This window comes from Micromys minutus, assembly GCF_963924665.1.
Source record: "Micromys minutus genome assembly, chromosome: 1".
NCBI classification, from domain to species: domain Eukaryota; kingdom Metazoa; phylum Chordata; class Mammalia; order Rodentia; family Muridae; genus Micromys; species Micromys minutus.
In genome coordinates, this window is record NC_137969.1 from 30,288,979 (window position 1) to 30,309,419 (window position 20,441).

Below are 20,441 nucleotides of genomic sequence, written 5' to 3' on the forward strand. Positions count from 1 at the left end.
ATGGGTCTGCACTCTGCAGGTCCTGCACTTTCTCCTGTCCGTGGGGTAGCTCGGGGGTCAGTTTTCTTAAAGGACGGATGCATGTGCCGGCGGCACCACTGTTTGTTTTTGGCTCTGTTGATGGACAGTGAAGAGAGGGCTGGCTGAGTCCCAAGAGGTGGTCCAGGTGCTTCCCATTCTTGTGCCCCTAGTAATTCCACTTCTGCTTTTTCTGCTTGTATTTTATCTTATTTTGTTTACATTGTTTGGCGATGCACACAGGTAAAAATTTTTAAATTACTTTAAAATTTTAACATTTCACCCAAATATACAATGTATCTTCATAATATGAATCTCTTCCCTCCCTCCTTCCTCCCCTCCCTCTTCCCTCCTTTCCCCTTTCTCCCTCCATCCCTTCATCTGCAGCACCTCCATATGTAACTTCATATCTTTTTAAAAAGATTAATTATTTTTCTTTTTATGTGTGTGTCTGTGTGCCTGTGTGAGTGTTGGGGTGTTTGTGAGACCTGAAGAGGGTGTTGGATTCCTTAGTGTTGGAACTACAGGTAGTTGTGAGGTGCCCAGTGTGGGTGCTGGGAACTGAATTCTGGTCTTTCAGAAGAGCTCCAAGCTCACTTAATTACCTCTCCAGCCCTGGTTTGGATGTTTGTGTTTTGATAACTCGTTAATTCTAGTAAGTGCTGCTGAGATGTGCATGGTGTGGGGTGATTCAGTGTGTGTTGGACAATTTCTTATTGCTCCTTCCCAGCAACAATGACCCTCAGTGCAAACTGTTAATTACCATTAGCTCTTCAGCTGGGGTTGGTGCACTGAAAGTCCCTCATTATTCTGGAATGTCTTTCAAAATTTATTCTTATATTTTGTGTGTGTGTGTGTGTGTGTGCGTGTGTGTGTGTGTGTGTGTGTGTGTGTGTGTGCGTGTGCCTAAAGAGTTCAGAAGTAGGCCTGAATTTCCTGGACCTATAGTTACAGGTTTCTGTGAGCTGCTACATGCCTCTTGGGAGCAGAAGTTAGATCCTCAATGTGAAGCAACCATTTTTAAGCACTGAACTATCTCTCCAGCCTCATACTGTTTTTTTGTTTGTTTGTTTGTTTATTTATTTGTCTTTCTGCCTGTCTATTTGTGACTGGGTATTTCCATGTAGTGTAGGCTGTACTGGAACTTTCTGTTTATGCTAGCATAGCCTTGGAATCGTAGAGATCTACCTGGCTCTTCCTCCCTACTGCTGGAATTAAAGATGTGCACCACTATTCACTCTCACCGGCTAGAATTTTTAACCCTTGATCTTGTGAAGAAAGGACTTGTGCGAATCTCCATGGCTGCTGTAAGTTTGTGTGGAATAGCCACGCCCTGCCCAGAAGCCAGCCTTCTACAGCATTCTCTCTCCTCTGGCTCTTACAGTCCTTCCTTCCACCCTCTCTTTTTTGATGTTCCCTGAGCCTTTTTGGCAGAGGGTTGTTCGTGTAGATGGTTCTTCCAGTCTCTTTTTTCAGCATTTTAAATAGCTCTGACTCTGCATCAACCTCCATCCTCTGCAATAAGAAGCTTCCCTGACCTAGGGTGAAACCTGCACAAGTCTTTGGAGGCAAATGGATGTTTAGAAAGGAGTTTAACAGTATGACATCTTAACAAAACAGCATAATCCATTCATTTCCTATGTGTATGCGTGATTAGATGTGGCTGTTAGGTCCAGGAGTTGCCCCACAAACCACAGGAACATTGATCTCAGCTAGACAGGGATAGTTTATTAAATTCACACTCCAAGACTCATTATGGCGATGCAGCTTCAGACTTTGGAACATGAACACTGTCCAGGGTCAGTTTGAATAGGAAAATCCCATAATGAGCTCATAAGCAGATACAAGGGGGCCTGCAGGGTGGTCGGCCCTCTTCCAACTTTCTTTAGTAGTTTAGATATAAGAGTTCAATCTGACCCCTATCTTGGTTGGCCCTGAGTGAACCTATGGCTCAGGAATTTCCAAAAGTTCTGAAAACAGGATAACAAACCCCTGAGCATTATAGAATATATGTTCAACTTGACCTGTGCCAGGAAGTGCTTGTACACCCCCAAAGTCTACCACGGAGCCATTTCCAATGTATTCACATTAAGGTCTCTTTATTACAAACTTGAGTTTGGGCTTACTCACCACCAGCCCACAGGATGGTTTTTGGTGAGGCAACCCCAAACTCTCATTGGGACAAGAATGTATAGAAAATGGAAGTAAGTGTGTGGGGGTGTCCAGCCTGGCAAGCATCTAATTGAATGTCTATTGTAAGCCTACAGGTGGGTGCTTTGAAGCAAGACCATATACAATTAGGAATGATTTGAAAATGCATCTAAAACAAACAGACTAATCTTTGATTAACTGTTACTGGGAAATAGCTAGTGAATAACTCTGGTCAAGGACAAATGGGGGAGGGTCTGTCCTTCGTTTGGAAAGCCTCAGAAGAGGCTCATTTAGTCAAACCGTTGGTGCATGTCCACCAAGTATTCTCAGGGGCCCAGTAATACTGCTGTTATACAGAGGAGTTAACCCATAAGGCAGAACATCAGGCATCCGAATGAGAAGTGCTTAGGCTAAAACGTTTTGAAATTAAATAAGGTTTAGCCCCCTTATTACTACTCTAACTTTAATTTGGGTTGCACACAGTCAGTGAGTTTTGTCAGTCAACAGGCTGACAGTGTGGTTAGTTCCCATCCCTATGTAGTACAGAAGCTTGGTGTTATATGACCTGGGAATTAACTCTATTCCCTTCCTATGACGTAGAGTCTGTTTCCCCAGGGTGTTCTTTCTGTTTCCCAAAAGCCAGAATCTTTTAAAGTTTTTTTTTTTTTTTTTTTTCAGGAAACCTCTGTTTTTACAATTAACTCCCTTGTTTCTGGAACTATGAGCCCCAGCTACATGGCATAGATAGAATTGTTAACTCTTTATTTTACGTCAAAAGATAAATTCCCATATCTTTTCTTTTTCCATACAACCAGACACTGGAAGTGGACATCAGCCAGTACAGGTCAGGATGGAATACAGGTTGCTGGTCTGTAATCTCAATAGCTAAGACCTTCCCTGTCTCTATCTGCTTCCTCGGTTTCCAGTCCGGGACAGAGGCTGTGGGTTTGGACCATGGTTCTGTATTCATACCCATAGTGAAAACACAACTCAGGAGGAGGTGGGGGCAGGGAGTGGAAGAGCATGGAGACCCAGTGAAACCTTCATTCCAACAGGTTCATAGTCTGGAGACATCATTTGGCAGCATCCATGGCTTCTGCTTTTCTGACCTGGGTGAGATGGTTGGATCCATGGTGCAATGCCGGCTACCTTCACAGCCATAGGAGTGGAGACAAATCACCGTGTAGAATCCTTTCCAACTTAGTTTTAGTGCCCATTTCACTGTCTGCCAGGCACAGACGGTATCACTGGTCTGCAACTGGGGAAATTGGTAGTGGACCCAGGGTTCCGCTGGGACTCTTGCATAATCTAATGCATAGCCTGTATGGAGGACTGGAGGGCCTGTAGTGACCTGAGAAAGGAATGGGTTAGAGAGTTTTGTCAACTGTTGGTCTCTGAGCCTGGGAAGCAGTGGGGAGGTGTTCCAAACATAATCTCACTGTGAAGTAAATCCCTTCCTATGCAGGGTGAATTGAACCAAAGCAAAGCAAAGGAAAGGAAGGAGGCCTACCCATCCTTCCTAACTCTCTAGTGAGAGTTTCGTTAGAGGTTTCTTGAATGTCCTGTGCATTCTCTCTAGTTGCCCAGAACCCTGAGGTCTATATACACAGTGAAGTTACCAATTTATGTCTAAAGCTTTAGCTATTAATTGGGAGATTTTGGCTATGAAAGGCAGGCCACTGTCAGACCTCATTGGTTAGGGAAGGCCAAGCCAGGGGACCAGTTCCTGGAGGAGCTTTTAAAGCTACGATTTGACTAGTTTTAGTCTGTGTAAGGAGTACTTGTACCGACCCTGAGAAGGTAGCTATAAAACCAAGCAAATACTTTTGTCCTTTCCCAGCAGGCTGCTTCGCGGTGACGTCCATTTTCCTAGAGTTCGTTGGGGTGTTGGTCTCTCATTTGGGCCTTTTCCTGGATAAGGGTTATCTCTTTTAGGTTCACTTGAGCACAAACCTAAAATATAGCGTAGGTATCCTGCACTAGGCTTTCCGGTCTATCTATAACATACCTTGGTCTGAGCAACTCTGAAAGTTTTGTAGACCCAGCCGAGTAGCCTGGTGAAGATTAGTTACCAGAGTCCTGCCAGTTGCTTCTGGGAGAATGATCTTTTCTTCTGGTGTCTTCTATCAACCTGTGGGTTTGAGCTGATCAATTATTCTTTACCATGGAGTCTTGGGCCCTACTAGGTCATGATAGATCATCAGAATATCAATAGGTTCAACTGGTCTTAGGGCTGTCTGTAGGGCAGCCAGGTCAGAGGGACAGTGTGGAGGACAGCAATTTGTAGGGAAGCAATTTGTAGGTTCTCTAGCCTCTAGAGAACCAAAGTTTTTACATCTAGTTTTAGTGATTTCAGTTATTTATTGAATATACACATGTTCAGATACAAAGGCGATGAGACAGATCTAATGCAGAAGAACCCAAATATGTAAAGTAATTTTGCCATCTTAGAGGAGGTAAAGAACTACCATTCCTCCCAGCCCAGAGCAGCACAAAGTAAGACTTCCTTCCAAAGAGTGCTGTACGTGCAGAAGTGTCACAAATGCTCTGAGGACAAATGGCATCCCTGTAAAGTAATGATTTCGTTAATAGTTTGTGCTCTTGATTCTGTGTGATAGAAGGTCCTGCTCCTCAGTGGTCTCTCCAAAACACACACCTCTGGTCTAATTATGAAGAAAACATAAGTAAATGCAACCTGGTATATAAATATTCTGTCAAATTATCAAGGTTACCAAGGAGGAAAGACTTCAAAACTTCCCATCCCAGAAGATCTTGTGAGACTCGATGACCAATCACACGGTGAGAAGCCCTCTTTCTCTATAGATCACACTGTGGACAAGCCTGGTAGTGAAAGCATCCTGGCTGGTGATCCGTGTCTGTAGCAGTGGACTTTCTACCCCCCTGTCTGAGCGCCTGGGTCAGGTCAGTCAGTTCTCTAGGCTGAGGTACCTGGCTTGGACCCAAATCATTTTTGTTAAAGTAACTACTGCAGCTCCCCTGGTTCCATCTTTTGCCACCTAACAGTCATGGGTGAGCATTTGCATCATCAGGTAAGACATTGGCTTAATTGATGACAATTATGATGGGTTTCTCAAACCGGACTTGAGGGTGAGCCAGGAGCAGGGACTGGTACTGGATTATACAGTCATTGAGATCGTCAGTGATCTAGTGCTCCCCGGAGGAGGATCTCAACTGCATTGTGGGATGCTGAGAGTCTAAGATATTGGCCCAGAGTTAATTTGTTTGCTTTCCTTCATTTTAAACTAGCAGTAGACACTACAGCTCTTAGGCGAGAGGATCCTGTGGCTACAGGGTCCAGTCATTTGGACGGGTATGTCACAGGGTGTTTCCATGGGTCCAGATCTTCTGTTTCATGGACAAATAGATGGAAATGTTTGAAACCTCTGGAAATTCTAGGGCTAGCCTGGAAGTCAGAGCTGTTTTTAAATCCTCAAACACCTTTTGTTCACTCTCAGTTAACATTGTATTCTTCCTCCCTCCAAGGGGCTGTGAGACCCTGTGCTTTTTCTTCTAATATTAATAGACATCTTTGTATTTGAACACGAGACATACAGATGGAAAGGGTTGGTAGTCAGAGTTAAGTCGGGGCCTGTGTACGTTTTGTATCTGTGTGTGTGTATGTGTGTGTGTGTGTGTGTGTGTGTGTCTGTCTGTCTGTCTGTCTGTCTGTCTGTCTGTCTGTGTGTCTGTGTTCCTCAACCCATACCCAGATGCCCCCATCACTGCCAGGTACAGGGTCCTGGCAAATTTTTGCAATCCTGGGTGTCAAGAGGCTCCAAAATCCAGTGGTCCCCAGTAATTCCCTAATCTGCTTCTTTGTGGTTCAAGAGGGGATCCTCATTACAGCTTTTGTGTGGGCTTTTTATAATAGTCATTTTTCTTGTTCTCTTAGTTCATATCTCAAACAGGTGACTTTATTTTTGGAGACCTGATAGCCTAATTGAGATAAAGGTCTCAAGAGTCCTTGAGTAGTCTCTAAGCAATCCTGCTTATCCTTGGCAATTAATAAATCATCATTGGAGTAAGGCGGCTTTTGGTTACTCACTGAGGAGATGGCTTAAGTCCTGGTTAAGGATTTCGTGAATCTCTGTAGTGGTGAAGTCCTGCTCTGTTGTCCCGTTAGTCTTGCTTCAAAACCAGCTCCTTTGAACACAAAGGTGAGCTGACTTGGTTTTGATCAGGAATTAGAGAAGACGGTACCTTTTAGATCCAGCAGAGTATGAGCCTTATGCTCAGGTGTTTGTGTGCTGAGCAGAGCGTAGGATTTGTGGAAGTTGGTGAGTATTTTCTACCCACTCATTCACCTCCCTTAAACCCTGCAGTGATCTGTAGTCTTGGGGTCCCATGTTTCTGAATGGTTAATAAGGGAGTATCCCAGACTGAATGGCAAGAGGTGAACATGCCTGCTTGGTGAGGTATAGGTTGTAGTTCCTGATCCCTTCTCTAGCCACCATTGGGCCACTCAGAAGGGCATGCCCCACCCCCACCCAAGGTGAGTTGTACTATGACTTGGGGCACATTTTTGCCCAGCCAGGGGGATTTTCCTCAGCTCAAACAATAAGAATATTTGTGATCATTTGCTCCTTTGGTTCCAACTTTGGGACTTGGGTGAGTCCTTGTGTAGTTAAGCTGCATTTGTCAGAGAGAGAGAAACGCACCAAAAAACTTCTGGTGCTGTGCTAAGTTTCTTGCCACTTCCACAGACTTGGGGTGTTTGTCAGAGTGATGTCAGCTGAGACAGATGCGTGTGATGAGGCAAGACATGGAAGGCAGGTGATGTTTGGAGAGAGGATAAATAAGACTCAACGGACAGTGTCAGAGGCTGAGCTTGGCTTGCCTATAGAGTTAAATGTGCAACCCTTGTGGGTCTAGTCTTCACTGATCTTTGCTTCACTGAGAGAGGCATAGCCAAGAACTTCTCTTGGCATTCCTGTTGACCCTGCTCCTTCCTGCTGACTTGTGCCAAGGCTGAAGTTTGACTGTTTCTGCTAGGTAGTGCCACCACTGCTAATTCCTGTTTGCTATCCTGACTCTACTGAACTGGATTGCTGGCGTATACATGAAGTGTTTGCAAGTAGATCAAGCTGCCCTTGCTGATTTGTGAAATAATCTGATGATTTCCAAACACAGAAGGGAGTTTCTCCAAAGAACCTTTCTAAACAGGTCCACTTCTCCATATTCTTCCTTTCCCACTAACTCTGGTGGGTTGTGGGTGGGTTACAAGGGAGGATAAAGCATTTAAGAACCATCATTAAAAATAAGATTTGAAAAAAAATTAAAATTACACATCCCTCTATCCACTGGCTCTTAAAGTTTCGCTATAGTGGCTCTTCACCTCCTTGGTTAGATTTATTCCAACATATTTTTTTAAATTCATTTTGAAGCAATTGTGTGTGGTGTTTTCCCCCTGATTTCTTCCTCAGCTTGTTTGTTCTTTGTGTATAGAAATGATAATGATTTTTGTAGATTAATCTTGCAACTTGCCACTTCACTGAAAGTGCGTATTAGTCCTAAGAATTCTCTGTTGGAAGTTTTAGTTCTCTTATGGATAGAATAATATAATCTAGATAAATTTACACAATCTTTTCTTATAATATTTGCATTTTTATTTGCTTCTCTAGTCTTCATCTTTTAGTTATAACTTCTGGGACTGTATTGAGTAAGAGTGGAAAACATGGACATCCTTGTCTAGTTCCTGGTTTTCCCAAATTAATTAATTACTAATTTCCCAACATAATGCTATCTATTATTTGGGAATTGTACACAATGCACCCCTATTGTACTTGCTTCCCATTCCTCTGGCATTATTCTTCTCATCCGGTTTTTGTAGATAGTCCTGAAGCTGTTTCTATTTTGATGTTAATTCACTTCCCCAAGAAGGGTTGCCTAGTTACTTACTCATGAGGTGACTTAATCTGAACCTTCCCATTTTAATTAGTAAAATAGAGGCAAGAGCCAGTGATTGGCCAGGTTAAAGAAGTGGAGAGAAAGAGGGTCAGAGGATGAGGGGGAGAAGGGAGTTTCAAGATGGAGGTCCAGAAAGATGAATTGAATCCAGGTGGACTTTATTGATATTAAGTAGCTATGAACATTTAAGGATTTTATAGGTCCAATATCTCCTATAGTAGGGCCGTTTATATCTTTGTCTATTTGATGTAATATTGTTGTGTGGAGGGTTTGTGGATTGAGAATTGAATACATAAACCTGTATGAAAATCTATAAGGCCTTAGAGTTGTGTTCGAGTTGGGATTTGGGGTAAAGAAACACCTCGGGACGGTGGCAGTAAACAGGCAGAGTAAATTGCCAAGGGAAGAGAGTCACATGGATGGAGTGAGACCTGGGTGGCCACTTGGACCAAGCAACAGAATCTGTATGCCAGACCTATACTAGAAGTGGACCAGCAGAGTGAGACCATGGGCCGATAAAGAGATAAGCCCATATTTTTTAACATTTACTGCAACATTCCCTTAAAAATAAAAACACCAAATCATATCTGTGTTGCCCAAAGGAGCATGGTCAGACTCCCAGTGGCCAGCCCCTAAAGATAACTGGGTCCTTCCCTATCCCACCTCCACTTGAAGCCATCAACTGTAAAGAGCTAAATTCAGTGTCCCTATCACAAATTTCTCCACTCTCTTCAATGGCTTTCTGTCTAGCCTGCTTCTTGTGTGTGTGTGGGGAGGGGTGGACTGTGGAGGGACAGGTGGAGTGTGGAGGGAGGTTGTCACAGAATCCTTCAGTGTCTCTGTCTTAGTAGAGTTTCTAGTGCACCAACAAAACACCATGACCAAAACCAAATTGGGAATTCAGCTTACACTTGCACATTTCTGTGCATCACTGAAGGAAATCAGGACAGGAATGCAAGTAGGACAGGAACATGGAAGCAGGAACTGATTCAGGGGCCATGAAGGGGTGTTGCTTACAGGTTTGTTTCTCTTATCTCGCTCAGCCTGCTTTCTTCTAGAACGCAGGACCACCTGAGTTGGCTGAGATGGCTACCCACAATGGGCTGGGCCCTCCCTCACTGATCAGTAATAAAGAAAATTCCTTACAGCTGGATCTCATGGAGGCATTTTCTCAACAGAGGCTCCTTCTTCTATGATGCCTCTATCTTGTAGTCAAATTGACACAAAACCAGCCAGTAAAGTCTCTCATTATCGAATATGAGTCTGCTGTCACCAATACCAATGCAAAAGAGTCTTCTTTGCTCACAGCACCATGTGGCAGAACGGGTCATGGACTTCCACATGGATTCTGGTAGTGTTGCAGACTTCCACATGACCTCTACAGGTAGTATGGCACATGAACACCAACACAGCCCTAGGCAGCAGCACAGACCACAGAGTTGGCCTCTAGTGGTAACAAGGACCATGAACATCAACTTAAGCTCTGGCGTCCATAAAGGCCACAGACATCCACATACTCTCTGTGGATAGACTGCAAATACCTTGTCTCAGGTGGCAGCATACACTATGAACGCTAACATGACCTCTGGCAGCATCACAGACCATGGATGTCTTTCCAGAAGATTGTTTCTGCTTTTAATGAAAAGGCTTTGAGATTTCTCCATTTGGCAAAATCTTGGCTGCCTATTTCTGATGGATAGCTATTATTATTGTGGTGATTTTTGAATGAGTCTCAGATACTTAAATACTTGGTCCCCAGTTGGTGGCTGTTGGTGACAGATTAGGAAGTGTGGCCTTACTAGAGGAAGTCTGTTACTGAGAAGGGCTTTGAGGTTTCAGAAACTCACCATTTTGAGCTAGCTCTCTCTACCTCTAGTTTACTGTTTGAGATGTGAGCCCTCAGCCTCGGATAATACATTATCGAGAACCCCACCTCTTTGGAACTGAGCCAAATTAAAGATCTTCTGTAAACTGCGTTGCTCATGGTTCTTTATAACAGCAATGGAACGTGACTAATATAGGTATGTTAAAATATGTTCGTTTAATTCTCAGTTTCTTTAGGGTTTTTGTTAAGAATGAAACTTCTCAAGCTTTTTTTTTTGTTAATTAGATAAATATGTGAATTTTGTCCTTTAGTCTGTTTATGTGATGTGAGATTCATTAACTCATTTTTGCATACATTAAGCTATGTCTGCATGTTTTGAATAAAACCAGTTTGATCATGGAGTATGATTTGGGGGTGATTTAATTCTTGTTTGTTTGGGGTTGGTTGGTTGCTGATGCAGAATCTCACTGTGTAACCCTGGTTGACCTGGAACTTACCATGTAGAACAGGCTGATCTCAGACTCGCAGATCTACCTGTTTCTTCCTCATCAGTGCTGAGAAAATCAAACATGATTGTGTGCAGCATGTAGCATGTTTTTTAAACGTTCTTGAATTCAGTTTGTGTGGGAATGCTTTTTATTTCTGGGAAATGCTATTTAAAGTTTGCCCTTACAGGTCAACCTTTTACCCGACATGTAACAAGTAAATAATCAAATAACTAATGTGCTTGAAATCATTTACAGCCATGTATTCATTCTGTTTACATACCATGTGCTCAACCTGCTCAGAATCAACTGGCTTCTCAAGCAAACATTGTAACCTTATTTTATCTGGGCTTCCAGTGCTAGTCAGTCCTGCAAGCCTACTTTAATGTGCAGCTCTGGCCAGACCATGTTCCCTATTTGCCTTTTATGACAACCATGACACAGAATAATATGTATGTGAACTATATGGTTGTCAGGTCTAAAGCCACATGCCAGAAGCCAAGCAGCAAGGCATACAAACCTATACCCCCGGTCACAAAACATGTTGGAGGAAAATGTGGGTTTAAGATGCTAATACCCACTGAAGTCTTCCTGTGATGTTTTGAGTCATCAGGGCCCGAGAAACAATTTTCTCCCTTATGAGAGCCCAGGGCCAGATGGGTTAAAGCAAAAGCTTATCACTCTAACCTTGTGTCCATATTTGCTGTCCTGCTCAGTGTAGAGAATGTCATTGCTTATGATGTCTCTAGACTTCTTGTAGATTAGGACTCTTAGCATTCATTTCTTTTCTATTAGACTATAGTTAGAATGAGAGAGAACAAAGCTCATAGATGAATGACAGCAGAAATTTGTCTTTCCTACTTTATGTGGCAATACTACAGATTTCTGAGTGCTTTGTAGGGAATAATTGCACTGATGTTCATCAGAAAGATTGGTGTGTAATTCTCCTTGTCTGTTATGTCTTCATTGTATTTTAGTATCAGCTAATTAGGGTTCACAAAAAGACTTTGTTTTAGCATTCTGGTTTTTCCTATTTATGGAATTGTTTGAGAAACGTTCGTATTAATTCTTCTATGAAGAATTCACCAATGACTCTACCTGAGCATGTACTTTAAAAAATTTATAAACTTGTTTATGTATTAAATTGTCAGTTTTGACACTACACTTATTTTTTTAAATAAAGACTAGACAAAGTTATAAAATTAAGGCTTTGGTTCCAAAGTGGGGAAAGGTCCATGATACATAAGTCATTTCTCATTTGCTTTAAACCCAACCCAACCAAACCAAACCAAACTGGGAAACTACAGTCACAAAACACTAAAACTTTAAGATGATTTTAATGTTAAGGAGACACATGTGATCCTTGCTGATGCGGTGGAAGGTGCTGTGGATGAAGACTCTCTGGAATAGTCATCTAATCCTTTCTGCAGCAATGGGAGCTTGTGCTGTGCGTTTTGGGGAGTCCAGCTATAGTTCAGATTTCTCTGCTTCCTCTCAGAGTGTCCAATGAACTGCACACCAGGCTGGAAAGATGAAGCAGTATTCAGAATGGGTGGGATTCTGCAGTATCCCAGTCAGGGGGAGGGAGAGAGAGAGAAAGAGAGACAGAGAAAGACAGCGGAGGAGGCACTCCAAGGATCTTAAGTGTTACATTTCTTTTAGACAAACGTCTTCTCCAGCAGTCTTTATTGAATCAGCTCTGAGAAGACCTTGGCTTGTACAAATGCCTTTATTAGGGTTGGGCTTCTAGGCATACACTTTATTGGGGGTGAACCAGGGATCTATATGAACCTTGGAGAGTGGGAGGGAGTTTTCAGGGCAAATGAAAATCGTTGGCTAGAGTTGAAAAGTTCTGTGAATGCAACAATTTTACATCAATTTTCTGCTCTTCAGTAAGGAAAGTTCAAGTGATCTCATCTTGAAAAAATGTAGTCACAGTAGGCCCTCCTGCTCTGTGCTTTTATTCTGGATAATCTCATAACTTTAGGTCTTATTGTGTGAACTCTTTGAAGCCAAAACATACCACAGGCAGATTTTGGTTTTTTTTATGTGTCCTTAGAGTTGTTTATTCTGTTTTCCTTCTTCCTGGGTTTTTAGTGGAGCTTAAAAAGGCCCAATATGCTTCAGAGAGGTGGGCACAGCATTCTAGAATTAGTAGTATGTTAATCTCTATTACAAACCTGCCATAGTTTTGGCTTAGTTTTTAATGTATTCATTATCAGCTTGGGGATTATAACATCTAAATATTTAATACTCAGTCTTAAGCTGATATCTCTTTCCCTAAAACTATCTTTTTTAAAAAATAAAAAAACAAAAACTTCATTTAAGTATGTATTTTATGTTAAGCATACTTGTCTTAGTTAGGGTTTCCATTGCTGTGATGAGATATCAAGACCAAAGCAACTCTTATAAAAGTCAACATTTAGTTGGTGTTGGCTTGCAGGCTCTGAGGTTCAGTTCATTATCATCATGGCAGAAAGCACAGCAGTGTCTGGGCAGGCATGGTGCTGAAGGAGCTGAGAGTTCTACATCTTCATCCAAAGGAAGCCAGGAGCAGACTGTCTTCCATGCAGCTAGGAGTAGGGTCTCAAAGCCCACTCACACAGTAGTCACATTTCCTCCAGCAAGGACATGCTTCCTTATAGTGCAACTCCTTGGACCAAGCATATTCACCACAATATGTGTGTGTGTGTGTGTGTGTGTGTGTGTGTTCACATGTGCATGCATGTGTGTGTGTTTAGGTGCACTCACTCATGTAGTCATATATGGAGGCTAGAAGTTTATTCATTGGGATTTCTTCTTGTATAGCTCTCTACTGTAGGCTTAGGTTTTCTAAAACCTACTTTTAATAAGGGTTCTTAAATGCTTTAAACTCCCTTCTACCACATCACCAACCAGAGGTAGTGGAAAGGAAAGGTTAATAGAGCAAAAGAGAATGTGGACCTGTTTAGAAATATTTCTTTGGAGAAAATCTAGTCTTTGCTGTCAGGATATCAGCAGTTTAGCTCACATAAAAATCAGCAGTAGCATCTTGATCCACTTGCAAACACCATTCACAAATCAGCAATGGCAGATTGATCCAGAAGAAATCTTGAGGCTCTGCCAATTGGGTCATGTTTGAAGAAGTGGCAAGAAGCTGCTGGAATACAACCAGAAGTTGTTTTGGTGAATTTCTCTTTATGAAGTCACAACAAATGGTGACCAGCAAAGAATGGTAAGGCATACCAAGATCATTCGGCATTGTCCACTGTGTGTTGGGTTATATTTATATCCTTGTTCTCTCAACTATCTCTTCTAGTAAAATATCACATGCCCCTTTTCCAGGCTGCTTCCAGAAAAACATCATGTGTCTGTTCTTAGCAGAACATCTTCCCACAAGTCTGCTGCAGCAAAAATATCCTCTCATTAAGTCAGTTTCTAGGAAAACATCACATGATGCAGCTGAGTCTCAAAAGGAACCAGGAATTTCCACTTCATTCTACCATACTTTTTGAGAGAAGAGATCACTGACTGCAGCTCAACATTTTGCCTACACTGGTTGGCCAGTGAGCCTCGGGATTCTCCCATAAACAGCTATACAGTAGCAGGAACTTGACAGCGTGCCTGGATTTCAGTGTGAATGTTGGAGATCTACATCAGGTTCTTATGCTGGTGCAGCAAACACTTTGCCCATCTCCTTACCCCTAGTTCTATTTTTAAACTCAGAACAATCTTTAAAATCAGAAAGTTGGCCCCATTGCTACATTTTCCATTCTCCTTATGTTTAATGGCAACTAACAAAAAATGGGAGTTGTTTGTGAGCCAAGAACCACCAGGAGATGTATTGTGCTGGCAAGGCTAGCACTGTGGCAAAGCATGTTGGGAAGGTTAATAGTGTAGCACAGGCTATGTGCCGCAGCTGCAGATAGCACAGGCTCTGAAGACTTGAAAAACATGTCTTAGTTAGGGTTCTGTTGCTGTGATAAACACCACAACTATAGGCAACTTGTAAAGAAAAGTGTATTTAAGCTACAACTCCCAGGTCACACTCTACCACCAAGTGAAGTCAAGGCACAATACAATCTTGCAGCAGGAGCTGATGCAGAGGCCATGGAGGAGTGCTGCTAACTGACTTGCTCCTTATGACTTACTTAGCCTGTTTCTTATAGCGCCCGGGATCAGGTCCACAGGCGGCACTGCCTACAATGAACTGGCCCTACTCAAATCAACAACTAGCTAAGAAAATATCCTACAGGCTTGCCTACAGCCTCATCTTTGGAAGCATTTTCTCAGTTGAGGTTCTTCTTGCCCCAGATGACTTCAGCTTGTGTCAAGTTGACATTTAACTAGCCAATACAAAGCAGTCACCAGCACACCAGTTAAACTGATGTGGAAGAGGTCATCAGATGACTACAGGCCCAGGCTTACCAAGAATGTACTGTTTGGCGGGACAGAAACAAGCAATGAGCACAAAGGCTGAAGAAAAGCCACAAATCTAGGGAATGTATATGTTGTAGGGTTTTGTTGCTGGGAAGAGACACCATGACCAAGGCAACTCTTATAAAGGAAAACATTTAGTTGGGGTTGGTTTACAGGTTCAGAGGTTTAGACCATGATTGCCACAGTAGGATATGGTGGTATGTGCAGCAGATATGGTGCTATCTTCAGACACACAAGAAGAGAACATTGGATCCCATTACAGATGGTTGTGAGTCACCCTGTGTCTGCTGGTAATTTAACACAGGACCTCTGGAAGAGCAATCAGTGCTTTTGACCACTGAGACATCTCTCCAGTCCAAGTTCTACATCTTGATCCTCAGGTAGCAGAAGGAGACTGTGTTCCACACTAGGCTTAGCTTGTGTATGTAAGACCTCAAAGCCTTGCCTCCACAGTGACACACTTTCTTCAACAAGGACACACCTCCTAATAGTGGTACTCTCTATGGCCATGCATTTGAGCACATGAGTCTATGGGGGCCATTCCTATTCAAACCATCACAGTGTAAAAGATGAAATTCCAGTGCAAGCCAGGCCTTCAGGCCTTGCTTGAATTTGTCTCCTCTTGGCCACACCTTCACCATAGATCAGCTATATGTTACCTTCTGGAAACTTCTCTTTCTCCATATAGGTGACTTGTGCCCCACATAATGCCTGCCCCCTTCCATTGATATGACCCTTCACCCTATTCAACTTCTGTGCTGCAACCAGACAGCAAAAACAATCATGTTCTTTCAGTTGCTATAGTAGCTACACTGGGCTGTCTTGAACCATGTATGCCAGGTTCTTCTGCACAAGATAAGAGGAATTATTTTTTTAAGGAATCATTTGTCTTTTAAGTTTTTAAGATTTACTTATTATATTTCATGTGCATGGCTGCTTTGCCTGCATGTATGATTGTGTACTGTATACATGCAGTGGCCATGGAGGCCAGACCAGGGCATGAACTCCTCTGGAAGTGAACTTACGGATGGTTGCTAACAGTCAAGTAGGTACTAGGAACCAAAACCAGGTTCTCTGGAAGCATATCTCATGATTTTAAACCATAGAATCATTTCTCCAGACTCAGTCAAAGAAGTCTTTGAAGGGAAGACAGGTGGCTCTGAGCTCCAATCTAAGCCCATTGGAAACTCCATATACAGATTAATCTGAAATTCTCATAACCTCTTCCAAACTCTGCTGAGGGGCATAGCCTACTGTTTTCCAAAGCATATGTGCTAAGGACATCTCTCACTACAGATATGAGATGAGCTGTAGCCTTCAGGGACTGGCCCTAGGATGGCCTCTGTTACCTCTTAGGCCCTTTTAAGCCCGAGCATCTTTGATTTTGGCCAGGAGCCTCTGCCAACAGGCTTCTTAGATGCTGGGATGGACCTGAGATTTACATGCAACTCACGGTTTGAAGGGATACAGGCACCCTGGCCCCAGGAGCTGCAGCCAGATATAGAGTGATGGTCACTTCCCTATGTGCCCAGGGCCACAGGAGACAGGAAGCTTTTGCAGATGAGAGTAATTTATCTCAAAGATGCTACTCCCTTCCAGGATAATCTCTCCAAGCCTGGCTTCTAAGTTTCCACCAAGGGGGCGCAGAGCACATATTTAGTTGAGGGTTTGGAGGAACCCTGCCATATAGGCGACCCTTTCTGGGCCAAAGGATGTCCAGCTTAGCCTTCAGCCTTAGGGGTGACTCCACTGGTGACGCCTGGCACCAATCTGAAGCCCAAGGCTCCCAAGGCTTTGTGTGTCCCCAACAGGTTGGGGTAGGTCCAGTCATAGATATTTGTATCTTAAGATATGTATGCCTGTATGTTGTAACAGTATGTTGTCCCCATCTGATGGGACCCATGAATACAAAATTCCACTGTCCTATGGGGTCCTACCACAAACTGCTCAGTATACTTGTTGCCTTCAGCACACTGTCCGGAGTTTACATCTGCTTGCCTTACTCATGAAACAGTACAGCCCCCAAGCTGTCACCATGGAGTTCACAACTTGCTCCAAAGGTAACTCTGGGATGGCTTTGTCCTTCTTCCCGAAGGCAGGCCAATTGGGTTGCTTTATGGGCTAGGTCATGTCCAGAAACCTCTTGCCTAGTGTCTAGTGAGACCTTTGCTTTCCCCTATTTGGCCCATCTACACAACAGACCTAGTCTTCCTGCATAGGGAGGGTAAAGGGTGAAGGTTATAAAATGAACCTAGGGTGATATAGTCTTCTCCTGCAAGCCTTAGGGAATAGGCCCCAGCTATTTTTAGCCCATAGAAGGAGGAGGATGTTTGGTGGCAGGTGGCCTCCTATTAACACTGCCAGTTCCTGGTAGAACACTCCTATGGCCTCAGGGATGCACAGATGGTGGCTCTGGAGGAAAGAACTCAGGTCTGAGAAGTATAGCATCTGCACTGTCTCAAACTGTCTGTACAGAGAGTTCAGAGGACACTTGAAGCACCTAAATGGCATTCTGTAAACACTCCAGAGGTATTTTGGCCAATAGCCATGAAGGAAGCTCTTTAGAACCTGGCTTGAAACTTGAATCCTCCCTTAGTTACCCGAAGACTGGGGCTCCCTATCATAGGCTCCAGGGAAAGTCTGGAGTGACTGAAAGAGCGCCTCTGTAATACTACAATATTGACATCTAGCTACTGCTCAGGCCATGGTATCTGTATCGGCCTCCTCTCTTTCTTTCACAGATACTGTCTAGCACCCTACTGAGACACCGAGTCTTTACCTAGCAGATAATTGTGATGTTAGTTCTCTCACTTGGGAACTTAGTTAACAGCTCTCCACTACCTTCCCTGAATCCTGCCTGAGAATCAGAAAGCCTGACTATTGGCTCTTGATGCAAAGCTCTATCATCCTTAGAGAGAGGTAAGAAGAGATCCCCCATGTCTAATACATTCATTAGTGTGATAATGGCATGAATGTTATGGGGTTAACCAGTCACATTTGGATTGGATTTAAGAACCACTCACAAAAGAGTGAGAGAAACAATTTTATGAGCCAGAGGTTGTGGAGGACCAGACCAAAACAATGTCTCCTGGAAATGACAGGACCTCTGAATTCGTGAATTCAAAGCCGCTGTGGTTACCTGTACAAAGACCAAGCCTGGGGGCTGAGAAGCCTTCCCCTACCTCAGCTGCAGTGAACTTAGGATGGGGAAGAGATAAGAAAGACTAGGATACTGGACTCTGGAATGTGTGACAGGTACTTGTGATAGGGAAGGTTCCTGGAGGCCAGCGTGTGCTTTGGTATGCGAGTAGACACCCAGGTAGCCATTTCTTCCTTAGATCGGTGATAAGGGAAATTACTTCTTTTAGTAGAGTAAAATTGGCTTAAGTTTTTGAGGAATACTAGCTTTTATCTAACTATAAATCATCTTATAATCCAGGTTGAGCCTATTTCTAGATATTTGGACTGCCTTTTAGAGCTTGGGGAGTTGGAGTCTCCTTTGGACCTAATACAATGCAGATTAATTTGTCAGCTTGACACCTGTTATGTTCATCAGAATAGCAAGTCTGTTGGGCATTTTCCTGATTAATGATTGATGTGGGATGGTCCTGGGCTGTGTTAAAAGCAAGATGAGCATGTCAAGGACAGCACACCAGAGAACCAACCTCCTAGAAGGTACTAAAAGAAAGAGCAAGAATTTTAGAAATCCAGTAGAAGATTTAGATCCTTGCTTACCATGAAGAAAATAATTGTTTGATGCATTATTTTTTGATAGAAAATTAATTTTTTCTTCAGTATTTGCTCTAATTAATATGCAAGAATGTATATTTTTTGTTCTGAAGCTTGCAAGTAACTGTTGATTGACCAAACCCTGACCTTGACTAACAGCCAAGGCTTGATACCAGGACCTTTCCTGCCTGGTGTTGACATACTAACAACCAAAGCTGCTAGAACCATGGGTCCCTCCATGTTTACTCTTTGGTTGGTGGTTTAGTCTATGGGAACTCTGGGGGATCTGGTTGGTTAACATTGTTATTTTTCCTCTGGGGTTGAAAACCCCTTCAGCTCCTTCAGTCCTTTTTCTAACTCCTCCATTGGAGACCCCATTCTCAGTCCAGTGGTTGGTTGAAAGCATCCGACTCTGGCAAAACCTCTCAGGAGACCACTACAGCAGGTACCTGTCAACATGCACTTCTTGGCATCCACAACATTGTCTGTGTTTGGCGACTGTATATAGAATGTATCCCTGGGTGGGGTAGTCTCTAGATAGTCTTTCCTTCAGTCTCTGTTCCAAACTTTGCCTCTGTATTTTCTCCTGTGAATATTTTGTTCCCCCTTTTAAAAAGAACGGAAGCATCCACTCTTTGGTCTTCCAACTTCTTAAGCTTCATGTGGTCTGTGAATTGTATTTTGGGTAATCTGAGCTTTGGGGCTAACATCCACTTATCAGTCACTGCATACCATGTATGTTCTTTTGTGATTGAATTACCTCACTCAGGATGATATTCTCTAATTCCATCCATTTGGTTAAGAGGCTAAATTTTTAATAATGATAAGACCCCACACAGCTAATCCTTGAAAGGAAAAAGGCCCCAGGAAGAATTTTCTAGGCCTAAACAACAGAAAGTTTATTCAAATAAAGGTTAGGGAGGAGCCTAGATCCCATCTCCAGCAAACAGAATTTGACAGCTTGACCATGTGCTCTGAATTTAGAGTAAAAATTTGCAGAAGAGGGTTTACAGAATCTTCCTCAGAAGTTAAGGAAAGTCACTGAGGCTAAGTGTGTGGCAGTGGATCTCTGTGAGGAAGCCAGGAGAGGCCATTATCTGATGCTGTGAAGGTGAAAACTAGATTTTGGTGGGGACCCCAAGATGTTGAAGATGCCAAAGCCCTGGGTTACATCCCAAAGGAGAGCTGTTAACAGGGTGTAGAACCAGCCTTTGTTTCAGTCAACAAAGCTGGAAGGAGTTCTGAAGAGCATTTTGACTTCTCTCTCAGTCAGGGTTTCTATTGCTGCAACTAAACACTATGACTAAAAAGCAAGCTGGAGAGAAAAAGAGTTTCACACTTCCACATGGCTGTTCATCACCAAAGGAAGTCAGGACCAGAACTCAAGCAGGTCAGGAGGCAGGAGCTGATGCAGAGGCCATGGAGGGATGTCACTTACTGACTTGCTTCCCCTGCCTTGCTCTGCTTTCTTATAGAACCCAGTACACCAGCCCAGGGATGGCACCACTCACAGTGGGCTGTGCCCTTCCCCTAAAATCACTAATTGAGAAAAATGTCTTACAGCTGGATCGCATGAAGGCATTTCCTCAAATGAGGCTCCTTTCTCTCTGTATCAAGTAGACACAAAACCATGGCACAACATCAGACATGGAAATGCAAATTTTAGTTTCTTTGCTGATTTTTGGTCCAGTATTTTCTCACTATATCTCCTTTTCTCCTTTTTGAAATATGCGTGTGTGTACATTATACACATTATGTATACATACACATGTTACACACACATACACACACACACAGAGTCACACACACAATTGAAACTATGTGATTTTGACATTACAGAAGCTTGCAGTTAAGAGAAGGCATAGAGTCTCAGAAAAGACTTTTGA